A 26,021-nucleotide genomic window follows, 5' to 3' on the forward strand; every position below is an offset into this window, starting at 1 on the left:
ACTTTGGTTCCTGGTCAGTGGTGGGCATGCACTGGGTGTGTTTGGTGATAACCTCTCATCTTTTATTTTAACTGATGAAGCTATAGTATATGAAAGTACCATGTGGCTTCACTGTGTCGCTTTACACTATGAAATTAGATCTGGGGCTACACACTTTTTGATGAAAGTGATGATCTTCGTCTTCACCTGCAGTCCATGTTCTGTATCACTTCATGCTTGTTTCCTGATGAGAGCAGCTAAGATGTTTTTGTTTTTCTTTGTTGGGCTTTTGTTTGCTACCTTTCCACTGCATTCTTGAACACACTGTAACATATAGATAGGCCTTAGTTTAGATGAGCTCACACAAAATACTTACAAACGGGGAGCCTCATGAATTAATGATGAATTTCAAAACAAAATAAGTATTTGAAACCCAGATAACAAACAAACTGTCTCATACCTTTACCATTATATGTACTGATGTGTGTAAAATTCTATATAAATGATTTTCTAATGATTAACATCAGACTTAAACTTGGAAGAATTTATTTATGTCTGTGGGGTAGATATGAGGACAGTCATACAACAGTTAATTTGATATGTCCTGTGATGATAAAGTGCTAAACATTGTCCATCTGCAGGGCCAACGACCCCTACACAGGAAGTCTGATAAAAAGGTCCTAATCTCTGATCCTATCAGTCTCACCCAGTGGGTAATGCAGAATTCAGCTGGAGCTGATGTGGGTGAGGGGACTGAGCTGGACTTGATGTCCTGGTGTCTTCCCTGATTGAGCTGATATAGAGAAACCTGAGCAGCCTTACAGGTCAGATTGTGTCAGTCCCCGCTGTTATGTCAGCTCCCCTCTCAGTCATGGCACTTGTTAATCTGGGTTGGTTTTAGAAGCCTGGACCCAATCTACTGTTACTTTAAAAGGCTGGAGAAACCTGTGAGGGCCATTTACACTAAAATAATTAAAAACTCACACTTTTTACCCCTTTGTGAAACCTTTGTCCTCGATTTAGACTTTAATTGTGGGAGATTTTATTAAAGTAAATTTGCAGGAGCAAAGCAAAAGCAGAAATAAAAATAATATGTATCACAAAATAATAGCCATATCCCATCAGTCATCCTTATCTATTTAACCTACTGTGGAGTAGGGAGACGTTGGAAGGGACACAGGTACATCTAGCAATGAAGATGTGGTCCGTCTCATTGCTTTGAGCTACTGGAAACACTCCAACATGGCAGTGATGAGCGAAGATAGAGCCACGTCCACTTTACAAGTCTACAGTTTCGATCGTGGTCTGCTCCTTCTCAGCATCTCTGCTGGAATTTCCAAAGGTGGACTTCTGAGATCTGTACTGATCTCACAGGAACAGGCCCAGAACATCTCCAGACATTCCAGTTTATACTTTGCTCACTTGTCCCACCTCCCTCTCTCTGGGATCTAGTGTTTACATACAGATCCAGCGCTCTTCAGCCACAACGTTTCATTCTCTATTTCTTTCTTTTAAAATGGAAAATTCTGTTATATTTAAACATTCGGTTACGTAATAATAAGCTTCATTCAGTTTAGATTTCACGTTCACTTTAGCACAATCTGTCTTAATCCAAATACTTTTCACCTTAAACTCTGTGTTTGTCAGTCACAGTTTACTCAATACAATCTGCTTTCTTACTAAATCAAACACTTTAAAAGTCAGACATTCACAGATCTATGTCCTGTGTGTGCGCTCTCACACACACTCATATCTCTCAAGGTCATTTCTACACCAGTTTTCAGTGAGGTCTTTCAAATCATTATTGTCTTACACTAAACTTAAACATATTTATATTTAACTGATCATGTTCTGACCGGCATTTAATATAATTAACTATCAGCAAAATCAAATAATAATAATCTGTGTTTACTCATTATTGTTCACAATCATGGAAAGACGATGACAGATCACCGACACAGATCTTATTTTCTCAAACCCAGACATGGCTATAAAAGGCTGATGGTGGATCATGTCCACACACAAAATCTGGACTTTAGAATAGACATTTCCAATACTCAGACTACATTTCTCTGTTAACATACTAAAAAGAATTATATTTTTAATTGATCTTTTATTATGATCCTTGGGGGTTTCCTCCAAATCTGGACTTGGTCATGCCTGAGCTTCTGGACAGTGTGAGGTTCAGCCTGGTGTAACGTCTGTTGTGGACGTTTTCCATTAAATAAAGCCTGCAGACAAGCGGTGAGCAGTAGCTAACATTCTTTAATCAAGACACAAAGAACCCTTCTCTCATCCCAACTGGTTGCAGCAGATGGCCGCCCCTCCCTGAGCCTGGTTCTGCCGGAGGTTTCTTCCTGTTAAAAGGGAGTTTTTCCTTCCCACTGTTGCCAAAGTGCTTGCTCATAGGGGGTCATGTGATTGTTGGGTTTTTCTCTGCATCTATGAAGCGCCTTGAGGTGACTTTTGTTGTGATTTGGCGCTATATAAATAAAATTGAATTGAAATTGAATTGAAAGAACAGAAAAACCAAGCTTGGTGGAGAGCCTGCATGATCGTGGGGCAGACAGTCAGCAGAGTCTCCCTGAGCCCAGCATGGCTCTCAGTTAAATACCTTCTCCAGGAACAAAAGGCAGCACACGGCTGTTTCACACCTTAAGGTTCACACTCCCTTGCTACCTCCCAGAGTCCTCAAAGACACAAAAGATTCTTCCTGTGGAGTCGTCTGCTTCTCCCAACTTCCTTACCAGACCCCCACGTCTGTCTAACTGTATGAGTGTGAGACATGTGAAAATCCAGTGGCACCAAGGCATCATACAATAAAATAATGTGAATAATACATAAATAAAAGAAATTCCTATACACTTCCCAGAGGTGTTCTACTGAATTTAGGTCAGCCAGGCATGACAGTTAATGGTATCAATTGTTTCATCCTCCAGGAGCTGCCTGCATACAGGCACGTGAGGCTGGGCATTGTCATGCGTGGGGAGGAATTCAGGACCCACTGAACCATCATCGGGTCTTGATATGCCTCCCCAGACCATCATCGTTCTGCCACCAGACCCTTTCATGTCTATCAAGTGTTCTCCAGGTTCTCCTGCGCTTATCACGTATTCTATCACAAATGTAAATGGACTGATTCTTATAGAGCGCTTTTCTACTCTCCCAGAGTACTCAAAGCGCTCTATAAAGCATTCACAAGCACTTTCTCTATACTTAGTGCTGTCTAACTACATTCACACACAAACACATCAGAGAGCAACTTGGGGTTAGTATCTTGCCCAAGGATACTTGACATGCTGGAGGAGCCAGAGATTGAACCACCAACCTTCCAATCAGTAGGTGACCTGCTCTACCCCCGAGCTACAGCCACCCCTACAAGCAGCTGAGCATGTCAGGTCCTCAGGCCATCCTCATAAAACGTTTTTTTACCTGGAACCCCAGCCAAGTAGGTCATAAAAAAAGAACCTGGTTCCAGGTACTACCACCTAATGAAAAACCCTAAAACACAAGATGAGCTAAGCCAAGTAGGTACTAGTGGAAGAGACAACAACCAAAACTTCTTACACCAGAGATGAGCTCCTGAACATCAGGGCTTCAAGTCCTGAGGACTTGAGGAGGTTTCTGTTTTTACATAAACAGTGGTGTAATGATGGTGTTATTTAAATAACTATTCAAACTGTGCTCCTCATCTGGAATCTTTAGTCATTTACTGCAAACCTTTTTACTCCCTACATGAGTTTACTTCATTCAGTGTGGTAGGTGTGTATATTCCACCACAGGCCAACATACAGGAGGCCTGGGAGACAAAGCCAGACACCTTAGTCATTGTCCTTGGTGATTTTAACCAAAGAAACCTCAGTCAGAAGCTCCCTAAATGCATACACGTTATTCAATGCCCAACCAGACAACTCTACTGTTACACCACAGTAAGCAATGCCTACCATGCAGTCCTTCATGCTGCATTAGGAATCTCATGGTTTACTTGATCCCTTCATACTGGTAGAAACTACAACTCTCTAAACGTGTATTGAAGACATGTAGGTAGCGCACTAATGATGCAGGCATGTCCGGCTTGCACTGACATGGAGGTTTTCAGGACTGCTACCAACAGTTTGGAAGAGTATACGGATGTTGTGACATCATACATCAGCTTCTGTGAGGACAGCTGCGTATAATGACGCACCAGGGTGAGCTATATTAATGACAAGACCTTGTTCACACCTAAGCTATGGAGGCTTAGCTGTGAGGAGGCTGGAAAAGGAAGAAGTGTTTTGGCATGGGCACAGAGATTGTTTCACCCCTTCAGAAGTTTCTTGATCTCTCAGGATACTTTTCTCCATACTTGAAAGAGATGGAAAAAAGAGACAGAACACCTGCAAACACCATCAACATTGCGTGCAGCAGCAACCACAGCCTCCCAGACACTGTTCAGAGAGGTGTACTGTTTTCCCTCCTTGTAAATCTCACATTTGATGATGGACCACAGGTTCTCAATGGGGTTCAGATCAGGTGAACAAGGAGGCCATGTCATTAGTTTTTCTTCTTTTATACCCTTTCTTGCCAGCCACGCTGTGGAGTACTTGGACGCGTGTGATGGAGCATTGTCCTGCATGAAAATCATGTTTTCTTGAAGGATGCAGACTTCTTCCTGTACCACTGCTTGAAGAAGGTGTCTTCCAGAAACTGGCAGTAGGACTGGGAGTTGAGCTTGACTCCATCCTCAACCCGAAAAGGCCCCACAAGCTCATCTTTGATGATACCAGCCCAAACCAGTACTCCACCTCCACCTTGCTGGCGTCTGAGTCAGACTGGAGCTCTCTGCCCTTTACCAATCCAGCCACGGGCCCATCCATCTGGCCCATCAAGACTCACTCTCATGTCATCAGTCCATAAAACCTTAGAAAAACCAGTCTTGAGATATTTCTTGGCCCAGTCTTGACGTTTCAGCTTGTGTGTCTTGTTCAGTGGTGGTCGTCTTTCAGCCTTTCTTACCTTGGCCATGTCTCTGAGTATTGCACACCTTGTGCTTTTGGGCACTCCAGTGATGTTGCAGCTCTGAAATATGGCCAAACTGGTGGCAAGTGGCATCTTGGCAGCTGCACGCTTGACTTTTCTCAGTTCATGGGCAGTTATTTTGCTCCTTGGTTTTTCCACACGCTTCTTGCGACCCTGTTGACTATTTTGAATGAAACGCTTGATTGTTCGATGATCACGCTTCAGAAGCTTTGCAATTTTGAGACTGCTGCATCCCTCTGCAAGATATCTCACTATTTTTGACTTTTCTGAGCCTGTCAAGTCCTTCTTTTGACCCATTTTGCCAAAGGAAAGGACGTTGCCTAATAATTATGCACACCTGATATAGGGTGTTGATGTCATTAGACCACACCCCTTCTCATTACAGGGATGCACATCACCTAATATGCTTAATTGGTAGTAGGCTTTCGAGCCTATACAGCTTGGAGTAAGACAACATGCATGAAGAGGATGATGTGGACAAAATACTCATTTGCCTAATAATTCTGCACTCCCTGTATAAAAATCAGTCCATTTACCACTTATCTGGTTAGGGCCAAGCACAATAACCTTAGTTTTATCTGATTTTAGAAGCAGTAAATTCGGTAATTAGAGGGGTGTTATCTGGCTTCATAGTTGGGTGTCATCTGCACAGCAGTGAAAATGTATGCTATGCCTTTTGATGATGCTGCCTAAGGGAAGCATGTATAATGTACACAGAATTGGTCCTAGCACTGAACCCTGTGGAATTCCATAATGAACCTCAGCGTGTGAAGAAGACTCTCCATTTACATCTCATGTGTCAAACCCAAGGCCCGCGGGCCACATCCGGCCCAGCGTACATTTCTATCAGGCCCGCAAGATCATTTTATAGAGATTTATTGTTATTGTTATGCATGGCCTGGCGATATGAGGTGCTAATAACACACAAACTACAGATCCAATAATGAAGCGCTGCAGCCTCCTTGCCAAACGCTAGGCTACCTGGGAACATTCCTGCCTCAATCAAGTCAAACTTCTGTGTTTGCCAAGCTAACCCCTCACAATGGCGAAGAGAAAAGTTGATTCCTAAAGCAGAGCCTTTCAGCGCCCGGTGGGAGGATGAATATATGTTTACGTCTACGCGATGTCATGTCTCCAGACAAAACGCAGATTTTGGTAAATGTGAGCCTGAGCAGAAATACGACTGCTCATCGGGTTTGTGAGGATGCCACTGATTTAAGAACACAGTTGTGTGAAAGAAGCAAAGACTTTATTGCATACTCTCTTGTTGTGGATGAAAGTACAGTTGAGGCCAAAATTATTAGCCCCCGTTATGAAATCAGAGAATACACCTGATTTAAGTGTGAAAATGACCATTAACAACAAGTCTGTGTTTTGTGTAGTGTATCTGTTCCCAAAATAACAATGTCCACTAAGTTTAATTAGGATATTTTATTGATACACCAAGCTGAAACAAGAAAGGGCAAAAATGAGACATCCAAAATTATTAGCCCCATGGCCATTAATAGTCAATACTGTACACTTTCTGAGCCACAACTGACAACAATCTCTTAGAGTAGCTCTTTACTAGGTTGGCACAGGTCTCCTGAGGGATTCTGGCCCATTCCTCCATTGCAAATTGTTCTAGCTAGTCCAAATTGAATGTTTTCCAAGCATGGACATTCACTTTGAGCACTCGCCACAGATTCTCAATAGGATTGAGGTCTGGGCTCTGTGCAGTCCACTCTGGGATCATGCTTTTGGTATCCTTGAGGAACTGTTGGACTAATTTTGATGTATGCTTTGGGTCATTGTCTTGTTGGAAGACCCAGCGACGACCTAAGCCTAGATTATTTCTGCATATTCTCCTTCAAAATGTCAACATAATTTCTTTTTTCATGATGTCATGCAATGAAACAAGGCTCCCTGTGCCTGAGGCTCCAAAACAGCCTCGCAGCATGATGTTCCCAACTGTGTTCCTGGGCTTGAAGGCCTGTGCCTTTCTTCACCAAACATAAACAACAACTATGTGCTGAAACTGTTCCAGTTTATTCTCATCGGATCAAAGCACAGACTTCCAAAATTCATGTTTACCTTTCCAATGTTCATGGGCAAACCTCATTTGGGCTGTGATGTGCTGCTCTTTGAGTAGAGGGGTTCTTCTGGGACGATACCCCTGAAGTCCACCACGATGAAGAGCAGTCACAACTGTGGTCCTTGAAACATCAACTCCAGATGCCCGCGGTTCCTTGCAGACATCTGTGACTATTTTCCTCTCCAGAGTTCTTGAAATCTTGTGCTTACGGCCACGGCCAGGTGTGCTTCTTACAGAATTCGTCTCCTTGTACTTGGCAATGATGCAACATACAGCATTTCTAGACACTGTGAATTACTTGGAAATGGCAATGTAGCCTTGCCCCTTATCATGAGCCTCTACTATCTTTTTTCTGAACTCCAGAATTATTTATTTTGTTTTTGGCAATGGTCAGTAACACTAGTTCCTCTCATGTGTTCAGGTGTCCTGTTCTTTGCACCCTTTTTATGCAATTGAATCTTGTTAGGAAGTCAATTGACTGCACAGATGTGATTTCAAAGCTGATTGGTTAATTACTCTCAGTGTTTTGAAAGCAAATAGGGCTAATATTTTTGACCACCCCATTTTTTATTATATTTGATATAAAGCAAGCCTAAAAATGTATTTTATATTACAAATTTTCCAAAAGCTACTAATAGCACTGGTGAATGTTTGATTATATCAAGTTTCATCAATGCTGTAAACATTGGGCAGAAGTTTAGGAAAATGTTCCAAAATTCCTGGGAGGGATAACATTTTTGAAAACGTATGTCAAAGTGTAACTACCAGTGAAATAAGTGCACAAGTCAGCAGGATGTGATTAAAGATGCAGGAGGAGGACTGTACTGGCGAGTTAACAGCATATCACTGCATCACACACCAGGAAACGCTGTGTGGTAAAGTCATAAAATGGAGCATGTAATGATCACCGTAACGCAAACTGTAAACTAAAGGTTTAAATCACCACCAATTTCAGTCTTTTTTGTGGAAAATAGATTCAGAGTTTGCCGACATTCCTCATCATACAGAGCTCCGCTGGCTGAGTTGGGGAAAAGTTCTCAACAGAGTTTTTGAGCTCAGCAAGGAAACCTGTCAGTTCATGGACATGTATGATGCGGTGAAGGCGTTTCAAGTGAAGCTGCTCTTATGGGAGTCACAAATGCACCAGTGCAACTTGCCTCACTTTCCCTGTTGCCAAGTAATGTTGAACCAAGTCGGCGCAACAGTGTTCCCAAATGCGCACTTTGCAGGTAAACTGAGCGCACTGCACACCAAACCTAAACGAACTTGTTGACAAACAAAAATGCCAAGCATCCAGCTCTGACAAAATGGCATAAGAGCAAAGAAAACTGAATGTTATGATTTGTTGTTATTTTAACTTTTGCTGAAAAGCAGAAATTTTATTTATATTTTTGGGGGTGGTTTTGCATCTTGTTCATATTTTGAATTTTGTATAATTTTCACAGGAGATATTTTTATGAAGAGCAAAATATGTTAAGTTTATTTTATTTTTTATAAAATGGCATAATAGCAACAAAATCTCATTGTTTTGATTTGTTTGTATTTTAGCATTTACTTAAAAGTAAAATTTTCATTTATTTTTTCTGGGGTTATAGCAGGATGTTCATATTTCTAACTTGCATAATTTTGACAGGATATATTTTTATGGAGAGCAAAATATTTAAAGTTAAAGTTTATTTTCTCTAAATTTATTTAATCTGGAATAATATTCCTGTCTGCTTTTATTCATATTTATGTTTAAAAAACATTGTTTTAGTGTTCAATAAATGTTTATCTTGTTTGGCCCGCGACCTAAAGTCTGCCTTGAGTTTTGGCCCCCTGTGCAATTGAGTTTGACACCCCTGATTTACATGCACAAACTGGAGTCTATTAGATAGATATGATACAAACCACTGCAGCACAGTACCTGTAATACCTACAGCATGTTCTAATCACTCTAATAGGATATTATGGTCGACAGTATCGAACGCTGCACTGAGGTCTAGCAGGACAAGCACAGAGATGAGTCCACTGTCAGAGGCCATAAGAAGATCATTTGTAACCTTCACTAAAGCTGTTTCTGTGCTGTGATGAGCTCTGAAACCTGACTGAAACTCTTCAAATAAACCTCTGCAGATGATCTGTTAGCTGGTTGACAACTACTCTTTCAAGGATGTTTGATATAAAGGAAGGTTGGAGATTGGCCTATAATTAGCTAAGACTGCTGGGTCTAGAGATGCTTTTTGAGTAAAGGTTTAACTACAGCCAGCTTGAAGGCCTGTGGTACATAGCTGATCATTAGAGATAGGTTGATCATATTTAAGATCGAAGAATTAATTAATGGTAGGACTTAATTAAAGATCAAAAATAAAATATTGTACCACGTAGAGGCTAAGCCTACACTTGAAGCCACTGAGGCGTTCGGTGTGACGGGGGTGACATGATGTCACTGGTATGCATGAATTTATTAAACAGTCCAATAACTCCAGTTGTACTTTAGATGTTTATCCCAACACAATTTTACACAACAGCGCAGCGGTCACAAACTGTTTGCCTTCTTCCGATTAACAACACACCTGATGCTGATTACGTGCGTCTACCTTAAATACCTTCACCATACCAAAAACTCAAAAAATGACCTCTAGTGGCATACATAAGGTATCAACCGAAAAATGGCTCCTACACCCCTTATAATCAAAAATCTAGAATCCACTGACAGATTTTACAGTGTAGTCTCAGTGTAGTCAACCTTTTCCTCACCAAAAGCCTGTTCACCGGCTACTGTGTTTCCTGTCACAAGGATAACATCATCCCAACGTTCACCACTGCTGGTGATAAAGCAGCCTACAGAATGGAGGTGAGGAGACAGGCACCAGGCACTGTTCATTCAGGAGACTGAAGAGCATCAGTGATATTTAACAGCATACAGCTAGTTGGGAGGACTCAACAGCAGCTATACTTTCTGAGGAGGCTGAGGAAGTTTGGTATCTTGCCTATGATCCTCAGCAACTCTTTCAGCTGTGTGGTTGAGAGCATGTTGATCAGCTTCATAACAGTGTTGTATGGCAACACTTATGCTATGGACTCCAGAAAGTGTTGAAGACTGCTGTAAAGATTATCAGGACTCCACTGCCCTCTCTGCTGAGCGTCTACCATCACAGAATCCACAGGATAGCTACTTCCCTCCTCAAAGACCCCATCAGCCTCTAAAACAAGGTGTTCATACGTCTACCCTCAGGTAGAGATACAGAAGTGTGAAATCTAGGACCTGTAGGCTAAATAAGTCTTTCTTCCCCGCTGCCATTAGACTCCTAAACACCTGACACGCTTTTAATACACTTTTACATACTCACTGCTTTCTGCACATACATCTGATGTAGCATTCAATTTGTCTGTCCATTCCCTTCCACTTATCCTTATCAGGGTCGCAGAGAGGTGGACCCTATGTCAGCTACCATAGGGCAAAGGGCAGCGTACCCCTGGACAGGCTGCCAGCCTGATGCTGGGCTAGCACAGAGAGACAGATGACCATTTACACCTATGGGCAAGTTAAAATCAGCATATAACCCCACTAACTGCATGTCTCTGCACTGTAGGAAGACGGAGAACTCACACAACCACAGGGATTTATTTATAGTACATATATTTATATATTTATTTTATGCTTGCAAACATAAACACAATCCAATAAGTGATCCCCTTTCTTTTATGAATTTTTTACATTTTTAATCCTTATCAAATCTTTGTCAAATATGTTTATTTTACATTTTTTGTAAATTAAAATTAAAATCAAACAATTCTTTTTAACCAGTTACATTGTCTTAGGTTTCTATTCCAGTGCTTTGATCGGTGTCAGACTCCAGGCCCAGTGACATGATTCCAAAACCTCCTTCTCTGTCTGGCCACTCAGTCAACATCCTCTTGCTTTTTAATCCCTGCTCCTCCCTCCTTAATCTTATCTGTGATGGATTAGCAGTGCACAGGCCAACACCATGTGCCTTTACTATCATCACCTTGATAAACAGCACTTTATCAAGGTGAAATACATTGTTAACATCAATTAATATTTCCCTCTCTCCCTCTTCCATTAGTATCTGGATGGGTTGCAGCGGTCTCTCTGGGTCCACTGACCAATTCCAACTAGTCGCAGTGGTCGGCTGTACTCTCGTTTCCCTGTTTGACTTGCACATGGATGAAAGCGGTCTCTGGGACTCCAGGGGTCTGGCAGATCCCAGTGGACTGGATAGCTGGGTTTGTTGCTTTGGAGTGTCTAGGGTACTACCTAGTGTTCTTGGGATGTGGGACCTGGGGTGCTTGTGGTGGGGGCTCCTGGCCCCCAGCTGAGTGGCTGGCCTCTTCTGGGTGAGTCTGGGTGCGGGGCCTGGGGACCTGGTGCTCAGGGTTGCCTGGTCTCTGGCTGGGTCCCTCCTAGCACGGGGTTGGCTGCCTCGCCCTGTAGGGTGGGTTGGCCCATGTTGGGATGTTTGGTCTGGGCCTTGGGGGCTCATGGATGCCCGCAGGCCCGTTGGATGTGGTGGGATGTCTGGGTGAGGGAGCAACAGTTGGGTGCAGCTTTTCCCAGACCCAGACCAGTGTGTCTTGTCCCTTTGCTTTGTGTCTCTGTTGTAATTGAGTGGACAACTGGTTCTGCACAGTCCATGCTACTCTGTGGTGGGGGCAATGGGTGCTACCCTTCACTCAACGGTGCTCTGGGACATTGTTGATGGCTGTGTTGCTGCTATTGATGCTATGGTCTGTGCTAAAGATCTTGCTGTCGCTGCCCTCCTGCTTTCCATGTATGCAGGTCCCAGAGCAGAGTTACTGTAAATGGAAATATCAACACTGGTCTAGAAATCCATCCTATTGGTTTCCTACAGCCCCTGTCGCAGGGTGTAGGAAATGGGCGTACATACCGTATTCCATATATAATGTAATAACTGAAATAACATGAATAGAAATGAAGAAATAAGCAGAAAAACCCTGAACAAGAGGAGCCTATAGAGAATAAATAGAACTGATCTCGGAATGGCAGTGCATTCAGATCATAATTCTGTTTGCAAAAGCTGCCAGAGACAGAATTAAGAAAAAGGAAATAGCACAACTGAACAGTTTAAACATGTTAAAACGGTATTTCTCAAAACCAACGTGTAAAATGAAAATGTTTATTTTAAACAAAAATCTGTACTCTCTACTCCTTATTTTTTCTAAACAGGCTTGTTTCTTTTTGTTTAATGCAGAGCTATTTTTTCACTGCATGTCTTCAGACATCAAACGCATTTAAGCCCAAACAGATGAAGCGCAGTTTGTGTAGTAATCACCAGGGTATGTCACATAAGAAGATACGAAATAGGTAAAACCGTGTGCTATAGTCAGGGGTTAAAGTCGACGGGTGGTTTTGTTTGTTTGTTTATTTGTTTTGGAGTATTTTTCTTTTTTTGCAACACCAGAACGAGCGTCTATAAGTTGCAATTGCTGTACTTTAGCATCCAGCTAGTGCTACAAAAGAAGCGCGAGAGGAAGATAAAGGGAGTTATGTTTTTTAAGTGGCAAGTAATTACAAATACAGCGTTATCAGTTCAGCAAACATCAACCAACACAAACTGTCTGTGTCCATCTGAGCATGCAAAGATTGCATCAAGCACTTCAGTTGGTCAAATAGAGCAGAAAAGACCTACATAAGAACCAGTCCATTCACAGTTTGTCACACAAAGTGTCTGCTAACTAAAGGTACAGCCGCTGTATTTCACAGGTAGAGAACAAAAGAGCTAACTTCACTCAGAGATGGAGAAAGATAAGAAAGACAGGACAGGAGAGAGAGCTTAAATTTAAGGGTAAGGACTGCTCAGTGGTGTTTGATAAACTGGACATTTTGTGCTGTAAAACAAGCTGGGGAAGACTAACTGTGCTATTTAAAGGTTGCATGAAAATACTCTGCAGCTTACTGCAGCATAAATCGGTTAGCTTGCAATAATGTGATGGATTTGAAATAAAACAGTGTGTGACTGGTGCACAGTGGTTCTGGTGCTCATGGTCAGAGTTACATCAAGTATAGCAAAGATTTATTTGAAGTTAAGATGATGATGTCTGGATGCATACGTCCAGATGAAGAGAATCACCCTGATGATGCTTAGATTCATTCACTGACAGACAGCATAAACAGTGTACTGTCAGTGTAGAGGATGGAACATGTCTGTACTCTTACCCTCTCTAATTATTTGGTAAATGGACTGGTGCTCATTTATGCTCTCACAGCATCCACTGAGACTCACTTTCATGCACTTTAGTGTAACTGTCAGTTGCCTCAGGACAATTTAGCATCAGTCACTTGGCCAAAGACATATTAACATGTAGACGAGAGGAGCAGGGGATCAAACCACTGACCTTCTGATCAGTGGATGACCCTGAGCCATGCTCCCGAGCTCCACTTTGAAAGCCAGGGACAAGTCAAGCAGATTGTACTGGTGAGTCCTGGCAATCATGTGCATCTTACTTAGGCACATACCACCCATCTAAATACTGTCACAGAGCAAGCGTATCCTGCCATAGCAACAACACTCCCAAGAGCAGCCGGCCCCTTCACTGCAAAAACTGCGCAGAAAACTATCTGCCAAAACAACCGAGCAGCCGCACCATTCACCAGAACAAACTGAACCCTCATTTCAAATTGTGAGAAATTAGTAAAAACGAGCTCTAGTTCATTATTATTTCCTCTCTGCAGCCTTAAACCGGCTGAATTATAGCTCAACCTGAAATGAGTGGGAAGGAAAAGACACTGGATGACTGCTGTACTGCAGGCAGCCCAAAACAACAGTATGTATGTGGGAGTGCATATATGTGTGTCTTTGCATATACATTCATCACACCCACACACACTCTTTCAAATGTCTTTCTTTCTGTTTCTGACAGTGGAATAATGTTCAGAGATGTAACGTAGTGATTCTTTAGCTGCTCTCTGTATGTGCCAGTGCATCAGTACACACACTGGTTATTTAAAACCCGACCCCCGCTGAGATGTTGCACACAGCTGACAGCTTAAAGGAATTAAAAGCTTACAGAATCAAGAGACCCTTTTGAGACATTTCAGTTCCACACATACATTACATCAAAGTAACTGATGGTACAAAGTAGTTTGTAACACTGGGGGCTCTACATGCAGCACTCTGTCTGACAGAAGAGTATCTACCTGTGAAAGCCACATTCCACGCAAAGCTTGAAATACATCACATATATTAACGTAGAGACAAACACAAACAGTACAAGGATACAAAGATCTACTCACCAGATTTGTGCTTTGTGTGTCCTCGAGCAGCAGAAAGGGTACGGATGGTACTATTGCAGCGTACCGAGCATTACTGAGCCTGAGGTTTTGTCGGGAGATTGTGTAAGAAGAGAGATTCAGATTTACTGAGAAGATTCCCTCCCCTTCCTCCCCCCTCCCTCCCGCTCTCTCTCTCTCTTTCCCTCTCTGCTCTCTATGAGTCTGTCACAAGGCCCAGCCATGCGCCACAAATACCACTTGCCAAATAATTGCTCCACACATGTGAACCCCCCCCCCCCCCCCCCTCACCCCCGGCCCCTTGATCCCACCCCAACACACCCACACACCCACCCACACACACACACACACACATCCACCGACCCACACACACACACACATCCACCGACCCACACACACACACACACCCACCGACCCACACACACCCACCGACCCACACACACCCACCCACACGCACACACACACCCACCCACACACACACACACATCCACCGACCCACACACACACACACATCCACCGACCCACACACACACACACACCCACCGACCCACACACACCCACCGACCGACACACACCCACCCACACACACACACCCACCCACACGCACACACACACCCACCCACACACACACACACATCCACCGACCCACACACACCCACCGACCCACACACACCCACCCACACGCACACACACACCCACCCACACACACACACACATCCACCGACCCACACACACACACCGACCCACACACACACACACCCACCGACCCACACACACACACCCACCGACCCACACACACCCACCGACCGACACACACCCACCCACACACACACACCCACCGACCCACACACACCCACCGACCCACACACACACACCCACCGACCCACACACACCCACCGACCGACACACACCCACCCACACACACACACACATCCACCGACCCACACACACCCACCAACCCACACACACACACACACCCACCGACCCACACACACACACCCACCGACCGACACACACCCACCCACACACACACACACACACCCACCGACCCACACACACACACACACCCACCGACCCACACACACACACCCACCGACCGACACACACCCACCCACACACACACACACACACCCACCGACCCACACACACACACACCCACCGACCCACACACCCACCCACACACACAGTGCAATGGAAACCTACTTCTTTTTGTTTTCAGCTCATGTCAGTGTTACGTTGCCTGAACTCCAGCACACTGTTGCCATGCATTTTGTAGAGAATCCTCAATTTAAAAAAAAATTGATTGATATTGGAGACGGCGATTAAACATTCAGGAGTGAGTGAAGGTGAATGACATACAGCAAAAATTTGTCTTAGGGCTTGCAGGCAAACCCTCGGCTACTGTGTACAAGGCAAAGTGGACCTTTTCTTCTTTAGCAGTCATCACTGTCACACTGAGTATAAAGATCAAAGCAAAGACTCTATTGATCTGTTCAGACGGCTTTTATGTGTTATTAATAGTTTTTGATTGACAACAGGCTGTTATGGATAGGCTAGTAAACGACAGTCATATGAAATCAATACACAGGGCATCAGAGGATTTCACAGTTTTACTTTGGTCCAGGTTACACTGTCATATGAATGTGGAAAATTCTAGTGAATATGAGTTTAGATTTTATAGCCTAAATACAGTGACTCTGTTACATATGGCTGAAAGGCCTGTTTCATATTTTAGAGAAGTAAACCGATAACCAGGTAGAAACTACAGGTACGTAATCATACAATACATCATGTAATCCATGATTGTCACTGTTCAGTGGGGGAATCTACCTTAAATGTGTGTCATCTACCATATATCGCAGAGTGAAAATTATTTCTTTTTCTACTTTTTTGCCACTTTATACGGCCTCATTCATTCTCTGCAGTAACCAGTCAGTTTAGGTTTTTGCTGAATGCCACCATCCAACTGCTGTTTTTCAAAGGCTCTATCTTTAGAGCAGCTACAACACTCCACTTCAGATGTTGCTATAGGAACAGGAGTGCCAACCACCATTGCCAGCATTACAGTAGTAACTGTGTGTTGATGAGCTGGGATAATAACGTGATGAGAATGGGCCTGCTAAAAATGACAGTGAAACTGGACTACCTGGCTCTATGTGGTGACCATATTTACAAGGAACTCAAAGCTTTCAATTTGTTGTAGCACCAAATCACAACAGTCGCCTCAAGATGCTTTATATTGTAAGGTAGACCCTACAATAATACAAAGAAAACAAAGAAAACTCCAACATCATATCTTTGTGAGATGTGTGTTCCCTAGTATTCCTCTGATTCTGCATTTCTTTCCTTTTCCTTCTTTTTCCCTGTCCTTTATTATTTATCTACTTTTAAGTTATTACAATCAGAACGGAGAGGACTGGGAGTTGGGAAAGGAAAAGATGAAGAAAAGAGAAGTTGGGAAGAGACAGAAGGAGAGGGAAAGAAGCAGCAGCAGGGAAGCCCAACAGCCCAAACCCCGGCCAGACGGCCTCCTCCTCCTTGCTGATGGCGAACAGAGAACGGGGGTGTGAAGACCCCCTTCATTATGCTCTCTCATTGTGGTGTTGCCGTGTGACATTCTAAAGTGGATTTAAAAACAGGGGCATCGTACCAACAACTCTCTGCCAGACAGCAGCTGGTGTCAACACCACCCCTACCGAGAACCTTCAGTGTCTACATGTATTTCAAATTGAGAGGTGGGCACCGGTGCCAGAGCTGAGGCTGAATAAACAGATCCTCCTCTGGGCGTGCCCACCCCCAAGGCCCTATATGTATATGTTATGAGAGTGTGAGTAATGTGTCTAAGTCGTGGAATAAAATTGAGGCACAGGTGGCCAGGAGGGGCCACCTCAGTGACGCACCTGTACCTCAAGGAGCTGCATGTGTGGTGGTGTGATGGAGTGGGAATTTGAGCCAACTGGGGATGGGGAGGAAAGGATTGGCAGGGTAGGGGGTGGTGGGGTGGCCCCGATAGGCACCCCCGTTCCCAGAAATCCATCAAGGGCAGGAGACCAAGCCGGGAGACCCGGGCATGGTCCTGTCACTAATGACAAATGACAAAGAGCAAATTCAGTCTAATGTGGTGGGAGGGAAAAGGTGATTATTATGAATAGGTTTCAAATGGAGAAGATTTTTAAACCCAAAGTTCTTTTGAAATTGAACCCATATTTTGAGGGTGTTAATAACTATAAGACTGGTGGTGTGCTGCCGTGAGGAAACTGGAAGGCTGGAGGTGACCAAGGCTCTAAGGGAGGTGGAAATGCAAGATGCCGCTGCAATTTGGCACCAATCTTCATCTGGGGTGTGGAACCATTAAATTATTTTTTGAACATTTGAGGCCCAGTATTAATGGTCGAAATTTGGAAGGGATAAGCCACCTAGGTTTTTAGGCCTCTGTAACAAATCCAGCCGTATTCTAGGATTTTTCCCATCCCATATAAATGAGATCAGAGCTTTATCAATAGATTTAAAAAATGATTTTGGAAGGTAAAGTGGGATACACTGAAATAGATAAAGAAACTTGGGGAGTATGTTCATTTTTATACAATTTACCTTCCCTGCCAACGATAAATGAAGTGGCTTCCATTTCTTTAAGTCTGATTTGACCTTTTCAAGTAGTGGGCAGAAAATTTCTTCATAGAGATTGTGCAAATCTCATGTTATATTCATGCCTAGATACTTAAAGCCGTTTTGGGCTGTTTTGAAAGGTATAGACTGTTCTGTATTTGAAGAGCCAGGTCATTAACAGGATAGCATTTGCTTTCACTGAAGTTCAGTTTGTACCCTATTAACCCCGATTCTTTGATCCCCATGGTAGAACAGAGAAAACCCGACTCAGAGTGGTCAAAACATTTATAATTCTTTATTCAATCATCTTCTGGAAGAGAGAGCCCCGCACAGCCCAAAGCCAGTTGCAGAATCTCTGACATTAGAAGCTAAAATGTGTCTCATATAGGTGTTATTTTGGTCCTTTACACGTCACACACAGCCTCGATACAAACACTCCTTATATGTTACTAGTTCCTGTGTTTTCTGTCTGGTTTCCTGTTTTATTTATATGCTTGTACAGCTCTACACCAACTTCCTGTTTTTCAGTCTGGCTGAGCACTTAGTTTGTGAGTCAAAAGTGGCCTTGCTTTACAAGCCTTCAATATTAAAATACATAAAACAATATACTCAGAAAATAAGCACTAAGAATATGTTTATTCCTTACCAGTTTCCCCCTTTTTACCTTTCCCTAGAAAGTTCACCATATTTCTCTTAGTTAACCTAATTAACTGACTCCCTCAATAACTACTGTGAACTAAGAACAGATATAATTAGCTTTTTCTGGTAAAAGGTCCTACATTACTTTTATCACTCTTTGGAAATATCCGCTATAGAGTTAACCCGTTTCCTCTTTAAAAATTTACTCCTGGTTTTCCACCCCCTTTAGGGGTAGCACATATCTGACCTTAACACTATTTTGGGCAACTTACCTAACATAGAAATCCTGCAAACTATTACTAAAGTCCCTCTCATTACTCTTCATTACTTTTATGTTCACATTTAACCTTAACAAGCTTTTAATTTCCTAAACAACAAATTTTCTGAAACTGCGATTCTCTGTGCTTCTTTTGGGTGCCCCTTTCTGGTGGTTCCGTTCGGTCTGGTGCTTCCTTCTTGCCAACCCCTTCATGATTTTCACTGTGGTCCTGAAATCTCCTGTAAAGGATAAACAAAACACCTCTCCCTGCTATGCCTTAATACTCTACTGTGCTTATCAATTGTTCGTTCAGTTATTCAAAGTTAGTTCAGACTACCACGTTTGGGACTCTCTAATCAAAAGGATTAGCTTAATTATGTGTGTAAGTGTGTTTGCATTTTATCCCTCCATACTTCAAGTCATCCCTTCAATATATCAGTTCAGTCGGTCACGCTGAACGAAGCTTTTGACCTCCACATGACTGAGTAGCACTCCTATGAGCACAATTGCAATGTGTGTATGAAAAACCATTATATACGCTTATTTTAGAAATCAAAAAGAAATCAAACATTTTCAACCCTGTTAGGGAAAATATTCTAAAACACTTCTTCAGTAAAGACTCAGAGAAGAGAAACACACAGAACCTCTTGCTAGCAAGGGCAGCCTCCAAACTGAGACTCGCTGGCCATGCAAGAACTGGGACATTCTCAGCTGCCATCTGCCCTGAACAATGTGAACCATGATTCATCCGTGAAGCGCACACCTCTCCAACGTGCCAGACGCCATCGAATGTGAGCATTTGCCCACACAAGTCTGTTACGGCGACGAGCTGGAGTCAGGTCAAGACCCCGATGAGGACGACGGGCATGCAGTTGAGCGTCCCTGAGACGGTTTCTGACAGTTTGTGCAGAAATTGTTTGGTTGTGCAAACCAATTGTTCCAGCGGCTGTCTGGGTGGCTGGTCTCAGACGATCTTGGAGGTGAACCTGCTGGATGTGGAGGTCCTGGGCTGGTGTGGTTACACGAGGTCTGCGGTTGTGAGGCCGGTTGGATGTGCTGCCATATTCTCTGAAACGCCTGTGGAGACGGCTTATGGTTGAGAAATGAACATTCAATGCACGGGCGACAGATCTGGTTGACATTCCTGCTGTCAGCATGCCAATTGCACGCTCCCTCATTGCTTGTGGCATTTTGCTGTGAGACAAAACTGCACATTCCAGGGTGGCCTTTTGTTGTGGGCAGTCTGAGGTACACCTGTGCACTACTCATGATGTCAGATCAGCATCCTGATGTGGCACACCTGTGAGGTGGGATGGATTATCTCAATATAGCAGATGTGCCCACTACCACACATTTGGACTGATTTGTGACCACTGTTTGGGAGGGATGGTTATATTGTGTATCTGGAATGAATTTTAGGTCTCTACGTCCATCCCATGGGGAATGGGAGCAGTAACAAAGGTGTTGCGTTTATATTTTTGTTGAGTGTACTTCCGTGAGCGTGTGTGTGTGTGTGTGTGTGTGTGTGTGTGTGTGTGTGTGTGTGTGTGTGTGTGTGTGTGAGCGCGCGCGTGTGTGTGTGTGTGTGTGTGTGAGTGTGTGAGTGTGTGTGTGTGTGTGTGTGTGTGTGTGTGTGTGTGTGTGTGTGTGTGTGTGAGCGCGTGTGTGTGTGTGTGTGTTGCTGATCAAAGGGTCATATAACATAAAAGCACAAAAGGTACATCCTTGGTCAGGAAAAGGGTGAGGAAGTCCAGCAGTTACAGCACTTAGACTAGAGCAGACGTAGCTACGTTAATCCTGCCATAAAACAATAAAACAAGGTACGAGCTCTCATGCTCCCAGGACGTGGGGGTGCATTCCTGGGGTGCACACCAAGCCTGCGGCCTGCTAGAGATCACACATCCTGTCACTACACAATTGATTATACGCCTCTAAGTATACATGGTTAAATATTTCCTAAAACAAATAACTACATGCAGTATTCTACCATATGCAAACTTAAATCACTAAAAGATTATACTGACTACTAAATACAATTTCCCCTTGACAAACCCAGAGAAGGAGCCAAAGCTGCTTAGGGTGTGGATGATATGGGGGACACTTGAAACGGGATCAGATACATACATTAACAGCTCGTCTGCATAGAGGGACACTCTATGCTCTTTATCCATCCTACAAATACTTGCAATTGATGGCAAGGTTTTGAGTGTAATAGAGAGGGGCTCTATGGCCAGGGCAAATAACTATGGGCTGATTGGACAGCCCTGACCGGTACCCCTTGTCAACTTAAAATATCGTGAACGTTTACCATTAATGATTATAGAGGCTTTGGGTGATGCATATAAAAGTCTAATCCATGAGATAAAATTAGGACCATAGTCAATTTTTTTTAAACAAGCGAATAAATAACCCCATTCCACCCTATCAAATGCTTTCTCTGCATCTAGCGCGATAACCACCTCAGGCACCTCGCCGGACACAGGAGAGTGGATAACATTTAGGAGCCGACGGACATTCGTAAATGAGTGACGGCCTGGGATAAAGCCAGTTTGGTCAGCAGATATTACGTCATGGATTGTAGTTTCTAGGCGTAGGGCAAGAGCCTTAGCCAAGATTTTTACATCACAGTTTAGGAGTGAGATAGGACGGTATGAACCAGGCTCTGTGCTGTCTTTACCTGATTTCAGCAGGAGGAAAATAGATGCTTCAGTCATTGTCTGTGGAAGTACCCATCAGGGCCCAGTGCTTTGCCATTTTGCATCGCCTTTAGTGCAGTAGTCACTTCTGCATGATTGAGTGGAAGTTCAGCTTCAGTCCTATGGGCCGCTGTTACAAGAGGAGCCTGAAGATTGTCAAAGAAATGCTCCATATCAGAGCAGTCACTTGTAATCTCAGATGTATAAAGATTTGAATAAAACGCAGTCAAGGTTTCTTTAATTTCTTCGGGGTCAATTGTTAACTCACCATCATCTTTTCGTATTTGTGGAATTTGCTGTGCGGCTCGCCATGCTCATATACATAACCTCGTGACTTTAACAGAAGACGTTCAGTTTTTTCGGTTGATAACAAATTATATTGTATTTGGAGGTCTAGCTTCCTTTTATAAAGCTCAGGAGAGGGAGAGACAGTACTGAGCATCTACCATAGAGATGGTTTTAATTAGTTCCTCTCGCCTAATTCGATTCATTTTGTTTTTTCTAAACAAATATGAGATGATTTCTCCCCTGATTACAGCCTTTAGTGTCTCCCGCAAGAGAGAAGGTGAAACATTGTCTTTCTGGTTAAAAATGAGAAAGTCATCTATTTCTTTTGGCATGATCTGACTCTACAGTGGTTAAATATTCAGTTTTCCTGACGAAGGGGAGAAGATTCTGATCAATGAAGAAATAGTCTATTCGACTATATGAATGATGTACATTAGAGGAAAAAAGAAAATGACTTACTTTGTGGAAATAAAAACCGCCAGAGGTCGACACATCCTATTTGGGCCATAAAAACAGATAATATCTTGGCTTTTTTGGAGAGATTTGTAGGTTTAGAGCTGGAACGGTCAAGTGCTACGTTCATCACACAGCTCAAGTCTCCACCAAAAATCAGCTGTTTTGAGTTCATATCTGGAATTAATGATATTATTTTGCCAATAAACTTCTCATCATCCCAGTTCGGGGCATAAATATTTATCAGGACCACAGGCTTATGGTACAGGAGTCCTGAGACCACCACAAAACGCCCCTGCGGGTCTGAGACATTTTTCCTACCCATCCTTTCTTAAGTCTGATGTGATCTTTTACCAACAGGTGGGTTTCCTGGAGAAATACAATGTCACATTTTAGATACTTAAGATGATTAAAAATCCTAGCTCTTTTGACAGGCCCATTCAAACCCTTCACATTCCAGCTAATGAATCGCACAGCAGCCACCCCCACATCAATACCATTCGCCATGCTTAAGTAAGGCGATTACGACATAAGTGTCATGGTCCTGGGTCTGTTGGCCCAGCGTTTTGAGTTTTCGTTTGTTTGGATGTTATATTTAAGTTCTTCAGGGTAAGTTCATTTGTTTATTAGGTTCTTTGTGTTTTCTACCCCTGTATTTGAGTTTCCCTCTCCCTGTTTCATGCTGCGTGTCTTATGTTGTCAAGTTTATATTGTCGCGTCTGCGTCTCATGTTTCCTGTTTTATTTTGAAGGTCTGTGTCCTATGTCAGTGTAGTCAGCTTTGCTTCCTTTGTCTCGTTATGTCAGACTAGTGTCAGCTGTTGCCCCATGTGCTTCCACTTCCCCTAATCACCCTTGTGTGTATTTAGTCTGTGGCTGTATCCCAATTCAGGGTCTGCAGCCTTAAAGGCCGCATTTCAAGGCCGATTACGTCACAGCGGTGCGCCGAAGGCTGTCCCAATTCAAAGGCTGCTCGAAATGCGGCCCTGAAATGCGTCCTTCCTTTCCCTGAATTTTAAGGCTGTGGCAGTGTAGACTTTGTGGTCCCACATATCCCACAATTCATAGCGCAGCAGTCTGTGTGGAGAATTCTGCCGCAGACGGCAGAAGCGGAGCGGCCGAAGAGTAAACTGTGAAAAGTAAGTACTGAATATTATGTCACTTATTTATGTGCAAATGTTTAATAACGAAGAACATTAAAACATTACTGTTGGCCACATGTCAGCAAAGTCATGTGACATCAGTGACGTTTGTACTAACTTGGTTTTAAAGCCTTTACTTTAAAATATACGCCGTTCAATAGCTGAGCTTAATCTCACAGAGAATGATCAAAGCTCATGTAGAAACAAACAAATGAACAAAAGATTTTCTCCTTCATCTCTGTCAAACACAGCTGTATGACACGTTTCCAGCTGTTAGTATCATGGTTGCTAGGCAACCTGGGCAGCGGGACGGAGGCTGGACCGTCCCATTTCACAAGCCTCGCACTTCTGGCCTTAGCGGTCTTTGAGTACGCGGCCCTTGAGGATCGTTGAGGCTGCAGACCCTGAATAGGGATACAGCCAGTGTGTTTGTTCATTCTTTGTGAGGTTGTCTGTTGTTCACGCCATGTTTCATGTCTAGGGCTTTCATGTTGTTTGTTTAGTTCTCCCAGTTTAGGTTCATGTTAGTTTTATTTCAGTTTGCCTTGCCCTTTGTTTGTACCTTTTTCTACCAGCCTCATTAAACGGCTCGCTTTCTGTTAATTCAAGTTTTGTTCCACGTTCTATTTTGTCTGCATTTTGGGTCCTCTACGTCAACTTCCTACAGTCTACTTCCGCAGTCTGTGGCAATAAGAGTAAATAGTAAGAAAGGGAAGCAGTAGTGATGGCCAAATGAAGCTTACTGAAGCTTGTATTGAAAAACGGTTCATTACTCGAAGCTTTTCAACACAGTCCTCTCCGGTGACATCTGGTGGTGAAAATTATGAAGAGCAGCTTGAATCTGCAAAATAAAACGGACTGCTCAATTATCACTGCTCACTCCAGAGAGTGGAGTTCTCTCTGATATTGGGCCACCGTTGCGTTGCTTTGAACATGCAATTGTTTTTTTTGTTTTGTTTTTTTTTTCGAGATTGGGGGGGGGGGCTTGTAATGCTTATTTGCTTAATACATTTTGATCAATAAACTTTCCCTATTTAAACATGCACTATGGTGTGGCCTTTCTTTGCTCATGACTCCTTGATGTTGGTAAATAAGTGAGCAATATATATAATATACATATGATAACGCACAGCACATTATGGAGTATGCTCCTGCTGTGGAGTCCTGCCTCCATCTACTTGTGGATTTAATCACTGGACAGCTGGACAGGTTCATATAAAATATTAGATTAGGCCGATTGTCCTATGCATATTTTTGACCTAGGGGTGGGATTGATTGTGAACTGGAAAGGGAAAATGCTTAGGAAGCTGAGTACGGCTGCATCGTCACTGATTTGTAGAATCATTTTGGTTCGATACAGGATCCGATTCAATTTGATTGGAATCTGGAAAGTTTTGCCTCAGTCAGAAATATTACAAGTCTGATCATTTAACAGTATATATATCCATAATTTCGTGTCTATTAAAAGAAAGCTGACACATGTGAGACTTAATTAGAGATGTAAACAGAGAGTTATGAAACCTGCAGCTGCAGAAGCCAGCGGGGGAAAAAAAGAGGCAAACACAGCGCGGACCCGACGACACACCAAAATCTGACTCTGACGCGTCGGGTCCGCGCTCTGTGTTCACGTTTGTATGCAGAATCCGTAAACCTGCTCCCAGTTACTGTTTTAGCTGCATGGTGTTTGACGACATGTTGTGAGGTTTAACCTGAGATGCTGGCGTTTCAGGCATAATAACGTTAATTTACAAATCGACACGGGATTGTAATGAATCAATATCACTTTATTCAATTTAGCATGGATTGTAATCAGAAAAGCGATAATCAAAACCCACCCCTAATCAAGAACTTGCAAAGTAAAAACATGATCTATGTAAGGTAGCCCTTTTGTTATTTACATTTAACAAGAGGATTAGTGTTACTGTGCGCTGGCTGAGTCTGTTTCTTTTCTTAGAAATAGTTTCTCCTGCCCTGGAGAAAATCCTCTCGCATGGAACAGAAGAGGCTGTGGAGTGCAGGAACTGCACTGCAAGTTGGTAGATATGCAGGTATGCGGTCTTCCTGGGTCCTGCAGACTATCACCTGAAAACAATAAACAAAATGATTTTTCTAAAATGTGTAGCAATGTAATGTACGTATAGTGTCAAATACTTTTTTTTTTTAGTCTTTATCAGCTTTAATTCACATGGAAGTGTTCCTGAAGTCATATGCTGTAATGATATTTACATTATGAAAACATGATTTTGGACATTTCAAGTTTTTCACTTCGGCAGATAAAATAAATTGACCAAAATCAACTCAAAATCCCGCGAATGATTCACTTTCCTATAAACCACTGAATTACTTGTGTTCTAAATGAAGCTTCGGACGTCACTGATGACGTGACTCTGGCCAAACGACACAGTGCTTCTGCAGTGTGTTGTTTGGGTACGCACTGGAGCGCTAGCTTCAAGCGGGCCATCATTAGTCTCATGGATAGATTTAATCAATAAACCGTTCTTATGTAAACATGCACCATGGTGTGGTATTTCTTTGCCTGTCACTTCTTGATGTTGGTAAATAAAATAAATGCAAAATACATAATAACATACAACACATTATGGCGCATGCTC

Source organism: Diplotaxodon limnothrissa, linkage group LG9 (genome assembly GCF_057381915.1).
Source record: "Diplotaxodon limnothrissa isolate DT_005_m linkage group LG9, D_limnothrissa_male_GT1.1, whole genome shotgun sequence".
NCBI lineage: Eukaryota > Metazoa > Chordata > Actinopteri > Cichliformes > Cichlidae > Diplotaxodon > Diplotaxodon limnothrissa.